The sequence below is a fragment of the Desmodus rotundus genome, chromosome 1, assembly GCF_022682495.2.
Source record: "Desmodus rotundus isolate HL8 chromosome 1, HLdesRot8A.1, whole genome shotgun sequence".
NCBI classification, from domain to species: Eukaryota; Metazoa; Chordata; class Mammalia; order Chiroptera; family Phyllostomidae; genus Desmodus; species Desmodus rotundus.
The window spans coordinates 12691656-12713740 of record NC_071387.1 but is presented as its reverse complement, the minus strand read 5'-3'; the positions used below and the strand labels follow the sequence as shown (position 1 = coordinate 12713740).

Below are 22085 nucleotides of genomic sequence, written 5' to 3'. Positions count from 1 at the left end.
CAAAGGGGAAAAATGGTATTAACACATCTTTTCAATACTACCTTAAATCAGTAGAGTATTTTAAGGCTTACAAAATTCAGTACTCTACCTGGTTAAGACCAGGCATCTATGGAGATCTGGGCTCACATTTCTGCTTTGCTGGTCACACGCTATATGAACATGTAAATTGCTTAACTTCTTAGGGATGTAGTTTCCTCATCTGTAGAACACAGCAGAGGCTTAAGTGCCTACACCTTGGCATTTGGCACATTGAAGATGTTGAAGGCATATGTATTGAAAGAATATATGAAACGCATAGATACAGAAACAGAGTCTCAGGGATGTGGAGGCAGAATTCAAGTGCCTGTCCCACCTACCATCTTCACAAACGACCTGTCACTCCTGACAGGGACTCAGTAAATGAGAATTCCTTCCTTGCCTCCTCTCACATAGACATGTGCCTACTGAGTGTGCATTTTGCTTTTGTATAATTACATGAATGCACAAAGTCTCAAGATGGAGCATGATTTTCTGGGTTGGATACCTTACAGATGACGTGTTTGTGGAGCTCTTTAGGGTCCACTTCTATAGGGTTCAGTGGAATGTCTCCCTCATCCCAAGGAAATGTGACCAAAGACTCTACCTGTTAGTGATTCTAAGCCTCTAGGTTCCCTGTGTTTAAAAGGGCAACTAAAGGCCAAGAACTAGGTGGGGTCTTGCCCATCTCTTTTGAGGAGAATGGTAGCAGAGTAAAGTGGAGCCATGTTGGAGAAATGTTAAGACTGAGAAAGAGCTTAGGAAGAGGCTCCTTGCACGGAGGAGAAGAGAGAGACCACAAGGCCATGTCTAGCCTTTTGAAAATTTATAACTTTTGTTTTTATCACTTCCTCATGATTCTACTTATTATCTAGAACTGTGCTTTCTGTGTACCCCACCCCACTTATTCTAGAAGAGACCATCTGAGTCCACACTGAAAGGCAGCTTTGAAGCCAGGTTTCATCAGTTATCAACAGTATGATTTCAGGCAAGCCATTTAACTTTTCTGAATCTCAGTTTCCTTGTCTGCAAAATGCAATTAACAATAGCACCTAGTATAAAAATACAAGGACACAATTTATAGGAAGTGTTCCAACCAGTGCCTAGCATTTAGGAAGTGCCGCATGATGGGGAGGACAATGGTAATGAAGAATGCTGGTCCTGATGATGTCCACTTATTCCCTGCTAGGACCATCTTTGCTCATATTGTCCCCCCTGCCCCACTGAGTCTTGTTTGTCCTTCAGCAGCCAGCTGAGTCAGGTCCTCAAAGGCCATTTCCTTTTTCTATTCATCTCCAGAAGTGTTCATTGATCCTTTCTCTCTGCTTTAGTTGCTCACTTTATATAACTGTATGCTGGTGCTTATTATTTTTTATTATACTTGATTGTCTCTGTGTCTGTCTTGCTCATTGGGCTGTGAGCCTTTATCTGGCAAGAACCTTTAAAAGACTATTTCTACACAGTCTTTTGGCTAGCAGTATGATTTTGGACAGTCATGTCCTCTCCCTGGATCTCAAATTTTTATTTCTACCTTTTAAAAATGTGGCAAGGACACAGACATTTTGCCAAGTGTAAAGTTATGATAAGCATGGATAGATATGATATCTTATTCGTCTACTCTTCCAACTAAGCTTGGAAAGAAAGTAAAGCTAAAAAAAAAAAAAGAAAAGCAAACAAAGAGATGGAAATTTCCTACTCAGTTGAATGTTTCCTTCTGTTGCCCAACTGCACCACTTTATTATGAGTAGCTACAGAAATCTGTTTGGCCCCGCAAGCCCCAGCTGTCAGCGGCCAAGGAGTGAGGCACGTGAGCGGAGGAGTGGGCTGTCAGAAGCTGTGGCCTGAAGTTTTGTTCAGAGCCTCAGACAAAGCCATACGTGGTGAGTACAGAACTGTCACAGCTGCAGCTGCCAACACTGTCTGCCAGGCCCACCTGAGTGGCAAGCAGGGGGTGCAGGCGACTGTTCAGAGATCCTGGTGGGGAGCTACGACACGCTGAAATCGCAGCATGTCACCCATACAAACCTTCCACATGGCTTCTGTTGTAAGTGGGTGCGGGGTGGGAGCTTGTTAAGAGAATGCTTGGCTGTTAGACTGTTCACAAGGAAACACGATTCAGAACGCTGCAGCTTTCCAAAGCGGAAGGAAGCTATGCATAGAACAGCAGTGTACACGTGTGTGTCTGTGTGTGCGAGAGCATGAGACCTTGGCCTACAGTCCTAGAATTTGCTGAAATCTGAAATATTTAACCCAGTGCTTCCCAAGTGGTGGACCTTCTGTGCCTCAAGGAACATCTTTGATTGTCATACTGAGGGGGTGCTGTTCACATCAAGTGGGTAGAGGCTAGGGATGCTGTTAACCCTCCCACAAATGCATAAGAGAGCTCCTCATAACAAAAAAATACTAGACCCAGATGGCAATGGTGCAAAATTAAAACTTGCTTTTATCCAACTTTTTTTTTTTTTACAGGACATGACCTCAGAGGCCAATTGTACTAGACTTCTATCTTTTGGCTCCTGGTTTTGCCTTGACATGTTGTCTCAACAACACAGTGGGTATATACAGCCATGTTTGAACCTCTTCTGTTGTTGGGGCCTATGCTAACATCTACACTTGAGCAAGTAGAGATGAGTGCTTCATGGAAGTCTGAATGTGTATCTCTGCTGACTTGGAAAATCACAATAATCCACAGAACACTAAAAATGAAGACAGAAGTTTCTATAAGGTGAATTTTAATGGACATGGATGTTTTGTTGGGCAAGAACAAGAGCCAGCGGGTATGTTGCCTCCATATGGTCATATTATGATAGACATCGCGACTCCCATTTGGTAAACAAGCCCGTATTAGCACCAACTGTACTAGAGGCTCGGGATCACTTAAAAGTCACATGACTGGTATTCATTGAGCATCTACTATGTACGTGGATTTCATGTCTGTTCTCTTGGTAGTCGTCAAAGAACCCAGTACAGAGTAGATGTTAACAGAGGTGGCCACAGCTATCTCATTTCACAGGTGAGCACCTTGGGACTTAAAAACACTGAATAACTTTCCCAAGCTCACAACTCTGAAGTATTAGATTCAGGATTCTAACCTGAATTCCTCATTACAAAGTCTAATAATTTCAACTACATCCCCACTGTCATCCCATCCCAGCTGAAATTAGGTCCCGCCCACCATAGGTTTGATATATTGCGAGGAGTCACACCCATCCATGAGGAATTCTAATATGAAATATGCTGTCATCAATACTACAACAAAAGGGAAAAAATCCATTGGGGGAGGAATAAAGGCCAAGGATAATGTTTTCACCCCAGATATCTAAAAAAAAAATCCTACAGAAAACTTGAGCATGGCCTTAAATAGCATGTAAGGTTTTATTAAGGAGAGATAAGGTAAAGGAAATTCCAGCAGAGCAAGTGGCATAAAACAAGCCTAGAGGAAGGAGAGGGTAGAGTGATGGCGTGTGTGCCCAGGGTAGGACACAGGGTAGCAAAGATTTTGGTGAGAATAAGCGCCTCTAAGATGTTTGATCATCTATATGTCTTTCTCTCTCATCAAGCAAGGATGCTGCATTTCATTTTGGTGTTATGCTAAGGACAAAGCACTGGGGATGGTCAATACATTCATTTATTCATCCATTAACATATTTAGCTGGAAATGAAATAGTAAATAGAGCAGCCAGGGCCCTCTGGGAGCTTCTTTGCTATTGGGTTGGGAGGAATACACAAATGAGAAGTAACCCATGATGGTGAGGAGTGCTCTAAAGAAAATCAAAGCAGGTGAGAGGGGACTGAGAGAGAGGGTGCTGCTTTGCACAGGAGGTATTCAGGAAAAGCTTCTCTGATTAAGTGGGTTTTCATCAGAGACCTGAAGGGAGTGAAGGAGTGAGTGGAGCAAGTGCCTGGGACAGGGTGAGGGGGAGATGTCTGTGGAAGGAAGGGAGAGAGGGGGCTAGCACTGGTTTGCATCTGGATATAGCCACAGGTTGAGATGCATTTCATTCTCCTGCAAGGAGCTTACAGATTGGTTGCCATGGAAGTTAGCTGGAGGAAGAAATCACACATTAAATGAACATCTGCTATGAGCCATGGCCAGGAAAGTCAGTTTAAGGAAGGAATCGTGCATTAAGTGAGCACTTACTGTGTACCATGAACCATTCTAGCTGCTTTACACATGTGACCTCCTCTCAGTATCATGAGAGATTGTGACTTCCATTTTATACAAGGGGGAGGGGAAACTGAGGTTCAGAAAGTTTAAGGTCCAACAGAACAAAGCTGGCAAATGACAGAGCTAGTCTTGGAGTCTGTGCTGTCCAGTTCGGGATCCACTGACCACATGTGGCTCTCAAGCACTTGAAGTGTGGCTACTCCAAATCGAGGTGTGCTATAAGTTTAAAATACACACCCGCCAGATTGCAAAGACTTAGTTGGAGTAACAAAATGTAAAATATATTCCTAATATTTTATACTGGCTACATACTGAAATACCACTATTTTTATGTATTGTATTAAACAAAATATATTATTGAAATTCATTTTACCTGTTTATTTTTCATTGCTTTATGTGGCTACTAAAACTTTAAAATTACATATGTAGATAGTATTCTATTTTTATAGGACAGTGCAGGGCGAGAATGTTCTGTGACAGTGGCTGAGAAGACCACTCTGCCATCTCCACATTTTTATCCACATTTGGAGGACCGTATTCACTCTCTCCCACAACTGTTTGAGCCACTGTGCCCTTGCTTCCTCCCTTCAAAATCAATAAACAAACAGACATTAACTACATTACAAACAAAAACTTCCATATTCAAGGGCCACATCTCCCAACTGTATATCCCACAGACAGCCCTGCCATGCATGTCAGGACTATTGTTTTTCCAACATGCAGAAAGAGAACTGTTTTCCCACAGGTTTAGAGCCTGTAAAAGAGGGGCTGGTTCTATTCCCAGTGCTCCCTTGACCCCCACCCATGGCCTTCTGTCAGTCCCAGGCCCTCTGCTGCGGGTGCTCTGGTAGACATGGAGCAGCAGAAGAGGGATGGAGGATGGAGAGCACGTGGGGTGCCCTTGGCTGAACCGTGCTATATATAAGCCTGCAGTGTTATTAAGGGAATCAGGCGCATCCCACACAGAGCACATTCTCTAATTGTTGCCATTGTAAATCACTTACATCCGAGCAGCACACAGAAGAGATGCGAGAGAAGGGCCTTCCACAGCTTTGTCACCAAGCTCTTCCGCTGGTTCTGTATGCACTGCAGAGCCAGGGCCCACATTCTGGGCCAAGAGCGGGACAGAATGCCTGCTGTGCTCCCCACCCTCGGGGTCCCTAAGGTGGGTCACCAGATCTGAGGTCACCCACAGTGCCTTCCTCTTGAGCCTGTGTCAACCTGATGATCTCATCCAGGCTTCAACTTTGAAACCCGGATCTCCAGCTCAGACTTCTCACCAGACACACAACCTACCCAGCTGGGTGACCCTGAGCACTCAGTTTCCTCATCTGCACAAGGCAGGCAATAACAGGAGGATGAGTAGTAGTACCTCTTAGGGTTCAGAGAAGGATTGCATAGAATTTTTAATACAACTATTTTAGTCTATTTTTCAGCTGAAGCCCAAGACAATAGGAACCATATTCTAAAGAGAGGTGGGCAACCACTATTCAGGATTTCCAAAAAGGTAGCCAAAACAGGCTTTCTGGTATTCTCAACCTTTCAGTCACATGACAGCACGTAGAGTTAGATCATGAATGGAGTCAGAGCGAGAACAGACTGCATGCTGTGACTCCTCCTGCCCAACCCCAAACTACTCAGGGGCAGAGTCAGAGTAGGAGCCCCTCACCTTGAGCTTCAACAAGACCACTCAAAGAACATGATAAATGTCCCTAAGAGATTGGGGGAACATGGCACATTGGTGTCTGACTCACACCAGAGAAATCTAAAAAAAGAATTATAAAGGAAATCTAAAAAAGGGCTGGCTGAAACCAGATGGCAGAGGAGGGACTGCCATTTGGGAAGTAACTTCTTAGCCTGTGTGTAAAAGAAACATGTCCCCCATAAACGACAGCAAGAGAAAGCCAGGAAAGGTTCCCCTAGATCCTGACCTGGAGGGAAAGAGGATCCCAGCACAAGGAAAGGGAAATTGCCTTGCAATTTACCAATGACCCAGGAACAACTGGTCAGTGAGCAGCTGAAAAGAGATGTATTTTCCTTCATCAAAGGAATCACAAGTGAGAGATTCTGGAGGAAAAGAGAAGCTCCAGATACCCCCAAAGTACTGCATGTGAGAAACATTAGTACTGAACACCAGCCAAGCCCCTAGGGCACTGATGCTAAGTTGAAAAAAAGGTACCAGTCAAAGAAGACTCTTCCTACCTCCTTACCTCTCCATCTGGAGACAAGTCTGTATCCCAAACAAGTCAAGATCAAGGTTAGTGAGATAGAGGATATATGGCAAAATCATACGTTGGGGAAAGACAGAAGAATCTGAAGGAATAGTGAGGTTTCCACTTTAAATACAACTTGAGTTGGTATGATATACTTAATTAGACACATTAATGGCTAAACCAAGGCTGAAGATGAGGAATAGAGGTGAAGAGAAAAATGTTGAATGTAACTTGAAAATATGGCCTGGTTTTAAGTTTCATCCACATGTCAGAGACACCTGATCCAAGAATAAGTTTAAACAGTGGGAAACAGAACCAGGATTTTGTTTTTCTGGTCTTATTCTATGAATCCTGTTTAGTCAAAGTCAAGATTTCATGTATTAAAATACTTAACTCAGTGCTCACCCAGCTCAATGTAAAAGTTCAATTAGAATTTACTAATCAGGGCACACAGAGCAGGAAACAAAATTAGAACTTCTAGTGCACATGCTGATTACCTACTTTCAACACTTAGCCCAAATATCAGACAGCCACAAGTCACAAAACACACTAGAGTGAAGAATGGGGGTCCCACAGCTTAAAGAGGTTGGGCTTCATCACTCCTTCACTTTCAGTATATCCCAATATCTTGCTGCTTACCTGTGCCTAGAGATAGGAAGTTTAGGATCGTATTATCTGATTTTAACTAAACTAACTCTCACAAAAGACGCAAGTCATTTAAGAAGAATTTACAATCACCAAGATCTAGAAATAGTTCAAGGCCCCATCCGTAGATGAGTAGATATAAAAGTTGTGGTACATTTACACAATGGAACACTACACAGCTGTAAAAAAGAAACCTTACCTTTTGCAATAGCATGGATGGGCCTGGAGATTATTATGCTAAGTGAAATAAGCCAGTCAGTGAAAGACAAGTATAATATGAATTTACTTATATGTGGAATCTAATGAACAAAATAAACTGATGAACAAAATAGAAAAAAATAAAGGTGTGGATGACAATAATAATGATTCAAGCCAACATGAACACAAAAATGATGGAGGAACAGACACTCTACAAGATTGAACCAAAATAATGACGATCTAATTGTATTTGTCAAGAACTGGCCAAAACAATTCAAGATGATCAAGAGGACTAATTAAAATATAGATTTACATGTGCAATTATTAATGCTGATCCTTGCTCTAAGTAAACACTGAGCAGTGGGGAATTGTGATATTAGCTAGTGAAGGTAGTGTGTGTAAATAATTCATGTGCATACATTCATTGAGAAGTATATAGTCAAAATTTTTACTGAATGTTATGTGTGTGACTACAAAAGAGGTCTAGAAACCACTATAATGAGCATTCATTATAGTTTGTATATTTTATATTATTATTTTCAACCACATAATCAACATGTCTAAGAAACCCCACAGGCTTCTCAAACTCAAATTACCCCAAGCTAAAGCCATCAAGGTTCTCCTAAACTACCCCTTCTCCTAGTATCTTCCATTCAAGTGAACCATGCACTCTCCCAAATCATGCCTGGGAGAAGCCTGGGACTTTCCCTAAATTCCTCCTCCACCCTATTAAACAGTCTCCTCTGCCATGGCCACCACCAGCATCTCCATCCTCTCAGCTTTCTTTGTTTTCCTATTCACCCACTTCTTTTCACAACTTTATCCTTCTCCTGTCTTCTATAAACCTAAGTGTAATCCTGCATTTTCTTCCCTCCCCCTTGGACACTTTACCTTAGAAACATCTTTTCTTCTAAACCCATTCCCTCTCCTATGCCATTCAAAACATGGCTCCCTCTCACTTGGATTATCCCTATCACCTTCCCTACTGGTCTTCCCTGCTTTGTGTATCCCTGCCACCTCCATCCTAAGCCCCACTCTAGTTGCCACAGCAATTTCTCTAAATTCAGACCTGACCATGACACTTCCCTAATTAAACAGACTCAGCAATTCCCTGTTGACTGCCCTACCTCTGGGTCTTGCATTCATCAGCGTGTATGAGCTGGATCCTTTGTACGCTCCCTTTTTCCTACTTCTGCTCTTCCACTTTCCACCCTCGGTTCACCCTGTTCTCTCCCCAGTTGCACTGACTGAACACACGATAAACTTTATGCCTCATTGTGTTTGCTGATATGGTTCCCCCTTTTTGCAATGTCCACCATTTCCCAAATTTACCATAGGCCACTACTACTTCACATTATATTTTAAATGTGTTAGTAAGGGTGGGTGAAAGATGACTGTGCACCTGTTATATGCTAGATACTACACCAGACATCCTCATACCCGTGACATTAAAGAAATCGACAGAACAATTCTATGAGAGAGATAGCATTGCTTCTATTTTGCAAATGACTGAGAAAAAAAGACTGAGATTCTTCTAAAAAATCTGGTTATTTTTCCAGTGTCACAATATCTTAAAAGAACAGAATTAAACTTCAACCTAAGCCAATTCTAACAAGGTTTTATGACTCAGTGCTTTAATACAATAAGCTGAGAGACCATATCATCCTTAGTTGTTGATTTTTTATTTGACAATCATGAAGAACAACAAATTAACTGTAAAGATGTCAACAAAGAAAATGGTTGATAAGTCGAATTGAGGTGTGAAACTTCTGGAAATGCTGAATTTAGGGAAGGCCATGGCAATCCTGAAAGAAAACTGAAATATGTGGAATACTTATTTTTGTTATTTGAGGATGGAATCCTAAACAGTATATATATAATATATATATATGTAATTAATAATATATCTATACGTTATGTATAGTATCTTTTTATTCATAAATATTTCATTTGGAGCCACATTTAGACATGTAAAGCTCTACTTTCAGGGAAACTGCCTTTTAAGATTTCCCTCAAAATTATCAGCAGTCTTTGCAGGAGATCTTTCAAAAAGGAAAGGAAATTAACATTTTGGAATGCCTTTTCTGGGTCAGTTTGATAAAATTCAACAAATATTTGTTGAGTTCCTACTATTTTAATTAGTTCTTACAGTCCAGAGTAGGAGATTGACAAAGAAAGAGGTGATTTAAATATAATGTAACAGGGCAAAGGCAGGGTTTACCCCGTGCTCTGTGGAGCATGAAGCCCCAACTGGGGTCCCTGAGAATGCTTCCTGGAGGTGCCATCCAGGAAAGGACTTAGAAGATGAAGAATTCTGTGAAGTGACAAAATGTGGCGCCTACATTTCAGACTAGGACAAAAACATACGAACAGAATGAAGGGGTGTGGTATGAATATAATATCTATAAACATTTCAAAGTTACTGCAGTGGAAATTTTGAAGAAGGGGATGACAGGAGATGATGGAAAAGAGCTAACTGGGGTGACTTGTCTTATTTCATATCATTACACGTGACTGTTCCTTTCCTGTCCCCACCACCATGTATGTGTGTGCCCAGGATCTGAAACCAGACATATGGTAGGCACCAAATCAGTACCTATTGAATGAATGAACTCAGTGAATCAAGAGTTAAGATTAGCCCTGTGGGATCACAGGGGTCCACTGATGGCTTTTAAACAGAGGAGTTCTACATTAGAGTTTCGTTTTAGATGGGTTACTCTAACTGTAAGAGTAGTGGATAGATTTAAGAGGTACAAGGATAAAACCAAGGAGGCTATCACAATAGTTCAGGCTAGATATGGCTTGAACCAAGATATCTTACTTTTGATGGAAAGTGAAAAAAATGGAGAGGCAAAATTAGCAAGAGTTGATGACTGAATGGGTGGGGTAGTAAAAAAAAAGATACTATGGTAAGTCCTAGATCTGGTTTGATGATTAGACTGATGATGGTGTCATTTATGTTAATAAACAGTAATAATAATAATTTTTAACAGACTTGGTTTAGAATGAATGATGACAAGTTCTCTCTTGGTCCCTTTGAGTTTGAGTTTTCTGTTGAACATTTAAGTCAGAACTTCCAGTAGACTAGAAAATCCTTGAGTTCAAATCAAAAGAGAGGCCAACTAGAGGTAGAAATTTGTAAGTCAATTTGAACTAGTGATTGTTCGAGCTCTGGAAGTGGCTGAGAATTCTCAGTGAATACAGGTGAGACCAGAGTAATGGAAACAAATATGGAGCAATGCTCATATTCAGGAAGGATAAAAAGGGAAAGAATCCCATCAAGTATAGTAAGAAAAGATTGTAAGGGGGGAGGAGAAGAGCCACGACACAATAATATCAACAAAACCAGAAGAGCAGAAACATTTAAGAAGAGGAGGGCCCCAAGTTTAAAAAAAAAAAAAAAAAACCTACAGAGTGGTACAACATGTAAGGAAGCAAAATATCTCTTGCATGTAAGAATCCAGAGGTGGTTGACAGTGATCAATGCCTTAATTGGAACTGAAGATTTATTGAAAGAGATTGAAGCATGAATGGGACATGAATAAATGGAAGAATACATTGTAGAGTACTTGGCAAAGAAACAGATCCAAAAAGCAGTAGTCAGTGCTTCCTTTCTCTCCATGAGAAAAGAAAGCACAGAGTCCATGGGGAATTTTTTCTTCATAGAAGGATGAGGATGTTTGTAAACTCAGAGAACAGGTACAGAATTAAAGAAGAAAAGAAAACTATGAAAGAGAAAGGAAATTAGTATTGATTGAAAGAATAGCTTTGGGTCTGGGATTGGGGTAGAATGCCAAGTGCTGTACCAGCCATTAGGAAATCAAATAAAAATAAGAATGTGTCCATGGATTTAGAGAGCCATAAACTGGCAAGAGGAGAAATCCTTATCCCCCAAATTGCAAAATAATTGATTGCGTTTTATTGGAGACTTAAAGTGTTGTTGGAACAAAGAAGGGGAAAAGTAACTCAAACAGAGCCAGTTCAAGAAGATTTCTCAAGGGCACTGAGATTTTACTTGGATTCTATGGTTCAGTAGTGATTTCCAGCTGAAGAGAGAAAAAAGGACTTAAGAGAAGGCATTTCAGGTAGTGGGACCAGAGTGAGCAAAAGGCATCAAATCATGCAAACCCACTGATATGAGCAAATGAGCAAATTAGTAGCTGCATGGGACACAGAGATGAGTAAGAAAAGGATGCTCTGTCTATAGAGGCACACTGGAGAGCCAGGAGTTAGAATGGATGCCACAGACGGGAACTGGCATTACACCAGTGCTCAAAATACAATTGTTCAATAAGTAAACAGTGTTCTGTTGAGTTAATGGCTCTCAATTCTTCCCTGTGGCTAATCTATTCTTAATATTCAGTGGATCAAATACATAAAACATTTAACTTTCCATCTGGACCTAAATTTCAACATTTACTCCTCAAAAGCTCTGACCCTTGGCTTGATGCTTCTAACAGGTCACTAATGAAAACAGCTGAAAGATTCCTAGTGGATGCATTTGGATAGAAGCAGCTCCGTGGGCTCTGCTAGTTTTGTGAAATGGGTTCGTTCCTTCTTGCAGTGCTTTCTGAGTGATGAACTCCGAGGACTGCTACAACTGCTGCTTCTGCACGACAGTCACAGAACCCAACGCAGAAGGCAGGGGACACGCATCTGAGTATGTAAGCAGGTGCTGGGTTGGCAATCACAGTTTTAGAAAAACATGCTGTGTGTGGAGACTGTGAGTGCCCCCTCTCACCTGCACCCTCTCAAGGCATGCTCATTCCATCCTTGCATTCCAGAGAGATTTCAGGCTGCAAAGGGACCCAGCTGCCATTTGATCTCAGAGCCACTTTTAACTTTAGCAGGGATTTACCCCTCTCATTCCAGAAATGTGAAAATTAACATTGGCAAGGTAACACCAGTGAATTATTTAAATGAAACACACATAATTCACTTAGTCCTCAACACAGGCCTTTGAAGAAGGTATGATTATTATTCCCATTTAGTGGGAGAGGAAATAGGGACCAAAAAAGTTCAGTAACTTACCAGTGGTCTCACAGCTCGAGTGTGATTTCGTTTTGTTTTCAAACCTTAATCTACTGTGGGTCTGGTTCTCTATTGCTACCAACACACAAAGCAATTTTTCAACACACATCTGCAAACCTATGTGAACTATGCTCAGCTAATGTTACTTCATTGACCTTTCTGTGGTTTCTGTTTTGGGGTGTTCCTGCTGCCATGAGTGTTCCCGAGGAAACATGTGCACGGTCAGGTCTGTCTTCCTCTATTACCGCTGTCTCTTTCCAACACTCCCTAAGCACTCACAGATCTGAGAGCTGTCGCTCTGCCACAGATGATCTTGGGTCCCATTAATGTAAGAATGAACCGAAGATACAAGGGATTCAAGATACAAGGGAGTGCCCGCCCTTTGGCACTCCCTCGGGTTTCAAAGGAAGTAATCCACAGACCACCTGGGTCAAAATTACCAGAGATGTTTAATAAATATTTAACCTTCTGGATGCTTCATGAGACCTACTGAATTGCAATCTCCAGTAAGAAAGGTAAGGGAGCGGTATCTTAAATAAATATTCCAGGTGCATATTATGTACACTAAAGTCACATCCTCCTGTAAGACCCACTGCCCTGGTAGGGGAGGAAGATGGGCAGGGCCATCTGAGGCCATTGCCTAACTCTAAGAAATGCCTCACAATTACTGGAATGTCAAATATCACAATAAGCTAGAACCAAGGTCCTTCCCATTGTCCTTCAAATCCCAAATAAAACCTCACTACAGGGGCTGATTTTGAGAAAGCTTCAATGCCCCTCTGAGCATCTGCTTTCTTATATGTGTTACTAGATTTGGAAACTCTGATTAATAATTCTAGCCACCATTTTTGAGTCCTTACTACAGTAATGATCATGATGAACACAATTAATGAACATTTAGCGTATGACAGAACTGTGTCAAGAATTTGACAAATATTTCAGTTAACTTTCACAACTACCTATGGAATAGGTGTGGTAGAGTAATGGCGCCCAGTCATCACCCTCCTCTATAATCAGGCACTTTGTTGTGTTGTTTTCCAGCTCTTCTACTAAACAGATGAAGTCTATTCCCCATTCCTTGCATTTAGGCTCATCATTGTAACTCCCTTTGGTCATTAGAACGAAACAGAAGTGATGGTGTGCCACTTCTGTTTAAGCCTCAAGAGGTGTTGTGGGTTTCTGCTTCACCTCTTGTGCTTCTGCTAATGCCCAAGAAGGATGTGACTGGTGTTTCTGAAGGAGGATGAAAGACATGCCTCAGTCAACCAAGCTTAGAGCAGAGCCCCCAGCTGAACTTCAGAAGCAAGAACAGCCCAGCTGAGATCAGTGAGGCAGGATTAGACCAGCTGGCCCCTAGCTGACTCACAGATGCATGAGCTGCGATAATAAATGCCAGTTTTTTAAAGCCACTGAATGGGTAGTGATGGTGGTGGGAGGGTAGCTAACAGACACACTCTTCCTAGTTGGTAGTAAGGCAACAGGGTCAGTGAAGTTTAGTAATTTGTTCAAAGTCTCATCATGAACAGTTAAGAGTCAAAGTTGCAATTTGATTCTAGGTCTCTCCAAAGTATAGGCTCTTAACCACCATACTGCACTGACAGCTACTGGGCTAGGAACTCTGGTCCCCAAACCAGGTATCTTGAAGCCTGTGAGTCCCAAGCAGTCTCTGCTTGTAAAATGCATTTTCTCGCCCTAGCCAAAGTAGCTCAGTTGGTTGGGTGTCGTCCTGCAAACTGAAAGGTCACCCATTGGATTCCTGGTTACGGCACATGCCCAGCTGCATTCGATGCCCAGCTGCATTCGGCCCCCAGTCGGTGCACATGCAGTAGACAATGGATGGATGTTTCTCTCCCTCTTTCTCCTTCCCTTCCCCTCTCTCTGGAATCAATAAAAAGAGAAAAAAAATCTTCTTTTCCTTCCCTTCCCTTCCCTTCTCTCTGGAATCAATAAAAAGAAAGAAAGAACAATTTCTAAATGCATTTTCTCCTCGAGACTTCATCAGGAATTCTGATGAGGTCCCAGATTCTGTAGTCTTACAACACTCCCAGGCGATTTTAGTGCATTTGTGGGGATGACTGCTCCCTGTTGGGAATAGAAGAGGAGGGCTACTCCTAAAAGAGGGGGGCACTGAGGTTCACGGAGGTTCTTTCCTCACAGGCTGTGAGTGTGCAGTGCAGCCTAATCCATCTATGCATTCAAACGGAGGCTGCAGGTTTTAAACCAGAAAGGAACATTGTGTTTCTTTGGGAGCTTGAGGAAACAAGAAAAAAAATTGCATCTTTTGGATGAAAAGGCCCTTAATCTTCAAAACACAAACCATTTTTCCATACCAAAGCCCCTTCAAGGCTGGGAAGTCTGCTGAGGCCTCAAGTCAGGCAAACAGCTTGTGTTTTGCAGATTAAGGAGCCTTTGACCCAAAGGATCCATTTTTGTGAAACTTCCAAGGAAATCACTGGTCTATTTCTAGCTGATACACCCCCCTGACTGAGGCGGCTTTAAATGCACACCCAAAGGAGGGCTGCTTCCCCGCAGGGAGAGGGGCCTAGCACACAGTAGGCATTTAGATGAAGGAAAGAACACCTAAAAGGGATTCTTTGCCCCAAAACTCACACCTGCTTCCTTGCAGAGATGCCCCAAATGCTCACTATAGAATAAACACAACTTTGAAAAATTGAAAAGTGCCCGTTCAAGGAAGAGGCCTCAAAACACCAAGCAGCAGGAGTAGGCCTATGTCTAGCACTCTAGAACTGTCATGTGACCTCATCTGATCCCCACAACAACTCCGGCCTATGCAGGAGGAGGAGACTGAGCCCTCAATTCATAGACAAGGAAACCGAGTTCCAGAGAGTTGAAGGCCGGAGTCTAAGATTACGCAAACATGTCTCCAGACCCTTCCTAATTGGACCGCAGCTCCAGGGCAGTGAGCAAAGGCAAAGCCTGAAGCAGGGCTGTTTACAAGGATCCAGGAGAGGAGGCCATTAGGTTTACCTCACACTGGACTAGGTTGAGTCTAAGTGCTGGGCCCACACTGACAGCACTGCAGAAGCTAGACGAGATAACTGCTGACCCCATGTCCCCAGAACTGGGTGTCTGGACTTATTAAAATCAGGAAGGTGGGCTTGGACGATTTCTTCCAAATTTAACACTGTTTCGGGTTATGGTTCTATACTGGTGAAATAAAGAAGAAACTTACATTACTAGAGAGAGAAGAAGAAAGAGAGGGAATGAGAGAAGCACCGAGGCAGTGAAAGAAGAGGAAAGAGATGGAGGGAAAAAGGGAGAGAGTGGACCGTGCTCACTCCTGGCATGCCTTGGATACAGGGAAATTATGCCAGACAAGAGAGAGAGAGAGAGAGTCTGAGAAAGTGGATGGATTTGATTCGTCTAAGCCTTAGGAAAGCGACTATTACTGAAATGCTGGCTGACCGCCACTGACTTCCAAACAGAAAATGGCTTCCAGATACACTGGGTGCTCAGCGGAGTCTGTTAGAGTGAGTGATTGGGTGGCCGCGTGTGCTGGAGAGGAGAGGGGAAATTATAAGGTTCTGACAGCGACCAACAGAAAGACCCAGCCCAAGAGCAAGAGAGAGGGCACCAGCTCAGCTTCCCCCTACAAGGGCCTCTGGAAGTGGTTAACCTAAGACTGAGCCAAGTTACGATGTGGGATGCCAGGGGAGCTGATCAGTGTGAAAAGCACGGGTTTGGGAGTCGGGAGGCCTGGACTGGTCCCAGCTTGGTCTCTAATTCACCTTGTGATCCAGGTCAAGCCTCATTCTGTCCATAGACCTCCGTTTGTCCATGTAGGAAACAGGTGGAAGTTTTAAATGATCTCTAAGGGTCTTTCTGACTCAGGCATTCTATGACACTCTATGACATTCCATGATCAAATATCAGTGACTTTCAGTCATTCAACAGGTACTTACAGGACACGTTTCATGTGCCAGGCAACATGGTAGGGGATGAGGTAAGTGACTATTCGTAAACCTAAATTCAGCCTTCTGTGAGGTTATCACCACTACTTCCCAGAGGTGGGGCATGACCCAAAGGTGTCGTCTGATCTAGCCTGCCCTCTCCAAGTACAGAAACTTAACACTGCATGGTCTGATGTCCACCTTATTCCTCATTACCCAGAGAGGGAAAGGACTTCCCTGAAGAGCCACTAAGGCCTCATGCAGGCAGCAAGCTCTTCTGTTGAGTCTCACTGGAGCCCGGCCTGCTGTCCGGGGAGGCAGCTCTTACTAAGGCTGAAACCCATGGGGAAAGTCTCCTGGTCTGCACACTAACATGTCTTTCTGGCATTACCACAGACATGCCATAACAAGGATGAAAAAGAAAACCAATTCAAAATGTCCTCCTAATACCCTGAACAATTTTAGGTTGAAAGGTTCTCAAAGACAATCAAGCCCAGCGCCTTCATTTTATGAGAAAGGAAACCAAGTCTTGCCCCACGCCCCGTAGTTAATGGCAGAAACCAAGAGTAAGGACAGAGTCTTCATGCCTCCTCCTGTGTACAATTTCCACTACTCCAAGCATCCTCTCCTATTCTTACAGGCACAGATTTTTTTTTTGTAAGATTGTGTTTTGTTTTAGCATCAGGCCCATTTCCAGTGACGTCAACTTCCCCAAATTCAGCAACTCATTACTCTGAGAGCAATCATACTGTGATGTGTGTGAGGGATGGAGAGATATTTGGGCCTTTGGGGAGCACAGGGAAGAGGTGATGGAGAAAGGGTGCTGGGAGGGCGGGAGTGAAATGCAGGAGAGAGAGCGCGCTGGGGAGCAGAGGGAACAGGAATGCCGCAGTCGGATGCAGAGATGGAAACAAAGCAGTTGTATTGATTTGAAAAGGCAGCTTTGAGGTCGACGCTGGCAGCCTGGCTCTTTCTGGCAGGTCTGTGAAGGTACACACCCACCCTCTCAGGTTCGCAGCCATCTACTCTGTATGCAGGGGGTGAATTGCAGGGAATCGGGGCCAGATGGGATGTGTTCGCTCAACAAGATGAGAAAGAGAAGAGAGAGGGAGAGAGAATCTGAGAATGAAAGAGGATGGATCCCTCTCTCAGATGAAACTGGTGAAGGGGTCCAAAAGGACAGGTAATCTGACTCTACAGAAGTGGGAAGGGGCAACTTTCTCTTTAAAAGTAGGACTCTGGGGATCAAAGGAAAGTGCCCAACCTCTTCCCCATCACCGTGGCTCTATCCCTAAGCAGAGGTCATCCTCTCTCATCTGAACCACTAGACGAACCTCCAAATTCAGCTCCTGAACTCAATCCTTCCCTTTTAAAGCCTTGCTGGAAATAGATGCTCAATAAATGTTTGATGAGCAAATAAACAGCCTCTGACATTGATTTCATCACATCAATAATGACGAATTTTTAGTACATCACCACTTCTTCAGGAAACGTAAACTCAAAAGCCTCAAGTCCAGGCATAAACATGAGGGAACGGAGTGGCAGGTGCAGTTTAAGAAGGGAGCAAGGTGACAAATGCTAGCACGCGATCCTGTCTAGGACAGCAGACTGCTTTCACGCAGGAAGTATCTCTCTCTGGGCTGCCAGTCCCCTGATTTCTAGAAGCCAGAAGGAAATCCAGGTTTTTATATGAAAATCTCTCCATTTATAAGCATGGACAAATGATCCTCTCTCCTGACATGTGAGGGTCAAAAACAACACGTCTAAGTGCCAACAGGTGCATCTGTTTTTGATTTTGGTTTGCTAGGATCAAGTCCAAACATGTTAATTAAATACCCAAACCTCACCCTTAACTAGATTGAACCTAATTCCTTAAACCTTGCTTTTTCTTCCTGTACACTAGTACAGATCCTGCAACCACAGTAAGTCCAATTTCCTAATATTCAGGGAAATACACCGCTGTTTTTGTAGCTGCAGATCATTTTCTCTGCTTGTTTTGTACCACCTAAGCCCTGCCTCCTCCAGGAAGCCCTTTCTGACTGACTCAGCCCCTTCTCAGATGCAATAGCTAAGGAGGGGTAAGATTGTTTTGTCCTTTAAAACACATGCCACCACCCCAGGGTTACTTAGCAGGATCCTGCAGTGGAAAAGGTGTTTGACTATAAACCTACAGTACCGGTGTCCTAATCCTGGCTGTCCTCCTACCTGCTCGTGTGGCCTTGGGCAGGTCAACACCTCTCTCTGGGACTCAGTTTCCACCACCTTTGAAATAAGAATATTGGCCTAAGGTAGCAATTTTTAAAGTGGGCTCAGATGTGGCCATGATGAAGGGACAGTGTTGAGGTGCAGGGGAGGCTCTCCTGGCCAATCTGGAAAAACAGCAACTTCTCAGGCTCTGACTAGTCTCTGGCATTCAGATTGTGGGTATATGCTTTTTGCCTCTGCAAATAGACTGGGCTTTTCTTGAGCACAACTAAGCTTCACTATTATTTATTATGTGCCAGGCACTGTGCTCAGTGCTTTTCCTGTATGTGTATCTCTCTTGTCTCCTCTGAGCTCCTAACCATGGTCTGTGTACACAGTAAAAGATACAAGGAGAAAAACACCACCTGGGAAGTGGCGGGTCCCTTCATGGCCACTCTCTGACCACCTTATCTTGGTAGTCACTTCCAGTTCCTAGAGTTCAGTGTCCTCTTCAAAAATAAAAAAGACTGAACTACAAGGAATCTTTCAGCTCAACACAGGAGGAGAAAGACAAAGAAAAAAAGGAAGAGAAAGGAAAAGAAGGGAAGAGAAAGGAAGGGAACAGAAAGGAAGGGTAAGGCAAAGAAATTAGGGAGGAAAGGAAAAATGAGACACTAAATAAAGAGAGTGGGGATAGAGAAAACTTTAGCTTCTCTTTTTACCTGGACAGCAGCTTCTATAAATCTTGTTTTCCTCTAGACCAGAAACAGAAAACGTTTTCTTTAAAGGGCCAGGTAGTAAATATTTTAGGTTTTATGGACCATATTGTCCATGTTTCAATTACTCACCTTTGCCATTGTAGCATGAAACCAGTGATAGACAATCAGTAAAAGATGTGCATGGCTGCATTCCAATAAAACTTTATTGGCAAAAACAGGTAGTGGGCCAGATTTGGCCCCTTTCCAAGTGCCCTCGTGCTCTAGAAGGGATTCACCTCCCCAAGTCGTCCTCTTAGGAACAACCTCAGCATTTCCATCAAGAAGAGGACCCTCTCCAGAGATGGCACTAAAGTGACTTTACTTATTTACTTAGAACTCATACCCCACCCACACCCCAGATACAGCTAAAGTGACATTACAAGGTTAAATAATGTATAAATCAGGACAATTAGAAATAAAAAGGGAACAAAGAATAGTGAAAATGAGTGAAGAGATGCTACCAGGCACCTGGGAAGAGCTAATTGATCTGGATTTAGTGTTGAGGTCCCTGGCAGCTGAAGTAAAGTTAATTGGCCTCCAAGGGGCACAACCCATGAGGAGCATCTCATTAGCATCATCCTTCTACCAGTGAATAAAGAAAGGCTGAGCTGAGAGGTGTGACAGTGTGTCCTACCCCTGGGGTGCAGAGACAGGTACCAATCCAAGAACTTCCTCTTCCCCAACCCAAGAAAGTCTTCAACATATCACAGTAACAGAAGGAAAGCACAGGTTTTGAGACAGCCGGGCTGTGTAGGCCTCAGAAGCTGAGGGACTTGACTGATACTCTCCATTTCTTACTTTCTGATGTGTCAAACGAGATGCTCACCCTTGCTTACTTCATTGAGTTGCTGGGGGAACTGAAGTTACATATGACAAATGCCCAACCAATGATGAGGAAAGAGAAAACTTGGGATTCTCGTTAATTCCTCCTACAGATTGTTAAAATCTTCATTAGATGTAGCTTTTTAAATGAATGCCAGCCCTGACATCATCTGTCTCTGGGTGACAAGGAAGAGAAAGTAGGTAAAATCATGGAAAGGGCCAGAGAATAGGGAGCTGATGGGCATCAACGAAAATGATCAAAGAGTGAAAGGTCGGAGTTGGAAGATGTGGCTCTGGAAACAAACTCCAGCACTGGGAGCTCTAAGGACTCCAATCCCTGCCTCCCCGCTCCATGCGTCAAGGTGGCTACAGCATGATGACAGCTCTCTCTTTATCTCCTTCTTCCCCATCTCAGTGTAGACCCAGGTCTTTCACTTCGCCATCCAATCAAGCCTGCTTCTCTCAAAATGGATGGCTAAGTAGGTGAGGACCCTTCAGGAATTCTTAGAGTGAAAGAAGGCAAGGAGATGCTACAGACCCCCAGGCCAGCATATCATAAAATCAGTGCTGTCTACTCCGCGGAGCAGACATGGCTTTAAGTGGAGACCGGATTTTTCATGAAGTAACTTTAACTCACGTAGTAAAACAAAAATCCCTTTTCAACTCTGCCTCAATCCTGATTAAGTCAAAGCGAAAGGCTCCTTTTGATGCTACTGTGTCTTTAGCTGCTCCCTAACATTTTCAAATATTCCTTTTCAATACAAGGAGGGCAGGCCCAAAGATTAGGTACTTGGGCAGGAAAAAAATTTGGCTGAATATAGAAGTGAGACTGTAAGCCAGAATATCATTGTGCTGTTTTTGTTTTAATTGTATTATTTGTGCAGTTATACTATCTATTTAATTACCATCTATTTAGCAAACAATGTTCTTTCAAAAAGAAAATAGTTGTAGTGAGAGGAAGTTTCCTTTATAAATGTATGTGTGCATTTATATAATAAGTGGATTAATTTAAGGGAAAAAAACAAAAAGTGGAATAGACGAAACAAAAAAAGAGCAGAAATTATGGTGGTACCTGGAAAACTGACATTTCGGAAACATTGATCTAATACAATTCCTGTGTTTTAGGGACCAAGAAACAGAGACAAAGACAAGAGTAATGGCCTACACAAAACCATGTAAGAACGTGGACTTTGTAACCAACTACCACAATCACCTCGAGACATCACATCCCCCATCTCGGCCTCCGTTTGTGTACCCACAAAATGGGGGTCGCAGCTGCATTTTCATCATGGTCTAGACCCAGACCCAGAATTCATATGGTGAGCGCCTGCCAGACCTCTAGACATGAGACCAGTCAGACTCCACCTGTGGGTGGCAGATAATTTGTGAGAAAAATGAACTCAGTGGTATTTATGAAAGCTTAACATTACTTTCATTCCTATTCCTAAACATAACTGTTATTATAGTGCTCCCCAAAACTGCCCCTATGCTGGAAAATCTACGTACAACATCAAGCAAACAATATACTACAGAGATTAAGCACGAGGTTCTGGAACGGACACATCTTCAGTTCAAATCCTAGGCGTGCCATTAGTTAACTACGTGACTTTGGCAAGTTGCTTTATTTCTCTTTGCCTCAGTTTACATATCTATAAAATAGAGATTAGTATAATACAGCGGGATGTTGCCTGGATCATATCAATCAAAGCATGTAAAGCCGTTAGCAGAGTGCCTGGAATACAGGAAGTCTGCACTAAATGCTTCCTGGTGTTATTAGGGCTGGTGTCAAGCCGAGCTTCCTCCAGGTCATTCAGCACAATGGTACTTCAGCTGCTGTGCTGTGTCCGAGATGTGACCCACCAGGTGTGACGGGAAAAGGACCCATAGCTATATAAAGTGCAGATGCAAACAGATTGCTCCTCGATGCCTCTGGGGAATGAGATATGGAGTCAGTGAAGGGTGAATTTTAGAAGAACATCCGATTAAAAACACATCAGTAAGAGAAAGCTGGCTATCTGGGTCACGTTCTTCAAGTCATAAACCCTGAGTTTAACAACTGCTCCGTTCCCCGCCCGGCACCATGCGGCCTTTCTCCCCTGCTCATCCAGGCACATTTCCCACATTCGCTGCATGCACATTG

The 22085-nt window shown here is 43.0% G+C and overlaps 1 protein-coding gene across 2 annotated transcripts in view; it reads right to left on the bottom strand.

Annotated features, from left to right (window-relative positions):
* The window catches only part of BRINP1 (BMP/retinoic acid inducible neural specific 1), a 172545-nt gene that overhangs the window by 127666 nt on the left and 22794 nt on the right, over positions 1 to 22085 (bottom strand). The window lies entirely within an intron of this gene.